Source organism: Rhagoletis zephyria, unplaced genomic scaffold, assembly GCF_001687245.7.
Source record: "Rhagoletis zephyria isolate East Lansing unplaced genomic scaffold, Rhagoletis_zephyria_1.1 Rzeph_scaffold_00084, whole genome shotgun sequence".
Lineage (NCBI taxonomy): Eukaryota > Metazoa > Arthropoda > Insecta > Diptera > Tephritidae > Rhagoletis > Rhagoletis zephyria.
In genome coordinates, this window is record NW_016157168.1 from 18,256 (window position 1) to 19,592 (window position 1,337).

The following is a 1,337-nucleotide window of genomic DNA, read 5'->3' on the forward strand; positions in this document are numbered from 1 at the left end:
TTTGTGAGCGTTTCTTAAAGATCGTGCAGATCTTGCAATTGTAGATGATGGACCTTATCATAGTTTTGACCTTCGGGATCCAATACTGCGTTCGGATGAGACGCAGCATTAGTTGGTTTTCACCGTGGAGTGAGACATCATGGACGAATTGGACAGTCAGACGTGATAACCTGCAATTATAAGGAAGGATGATTGGGTAACGTTCGTTGTATGCCAGATCGAGAGATGCGCCAAGACGAACGCGTGTTCTCAATACACCGTTCTTGTCGATGAAAGGATTTAAGGGCAATATTTCGCTTTTCGCATCGATCGGTCCTCCCGATTTTAATTTCGCGATTTCCAGTCCGTAGTGTTGCTTCTGAGAGATTGTTATTAAGCGGGTTGTCGTTGGCTTAATTTCATCGGCTGAAATTAAGTAAGATTCCGGCTGAATTGAAGCTTTTGTTTTCGGATGAGTTCTTTGAGAGAATATTAACACGTAAGATATTACTCTCAAAGCTCTTGGTAAACTGGAAAATCGGTCAAGAATATCATTTGTGTTATCAGTCGTTGTTGTTGTATGAACGCTCACCCGTTTCTCTTCAATGTTTGTGGTAAAGTCTGTGGCTTGTGTTGGCCATTTTTCTTTATCTTCTTGCAGCCAAGAAGGTCCCTGCCACCACAACGAATTGTTGACCAATTCTTGCACAAGTATGCCTCGGCTCGCCAAGTCTGCGGGATTTGTAGCTGAGTCCACGTGGTGCCAATAAGTTTCCCACTTTGTCGATTATCTTGGTAATACGATAGGCTACAAATGTAGACCACGAACATGGGGGTTTGCGGATCCAGGCCAAAACAATCGTGGAATCGGTCCAAAGGTGCATCTGCAGGTGGCCTAAGTCGAGATTATGGATGACCGATTCGATGATTTCTGCCAGTAATACAGCCCCGCAAAGTTCTAATCGAGGTAGGGAAATTGTTTTTACTGGTGCAACTCTAGTTTTTGCCGTATGCCTTTTCGGATGCATCACAAAATCCATGAATTTCGACGCTCTNTCGGATGAGACGCAGCATTAGTTGGTTTTCACCGTGGAGTGAGACATCATGGACGAATTGGACAGTCAGACGTGATAACCTGCAATTATAAGGAAGGATGATTGGGTAACGTTCGTTGTATGCCAGATCGAGAGATGCGCCAAGACGAACGCGTGTTCTCAATACACCGTTCTTGTCGATGAAAGGATTTAAGGGCAATATTTCGCTTTTCGCATCGATCGGTCCTCCCGATTTTAATTTCGCGATTTCCAGTCCGTAGTGTTGCTTCTGAGAGATTGTTATTAAGCGGGTTGTCGTTGGCT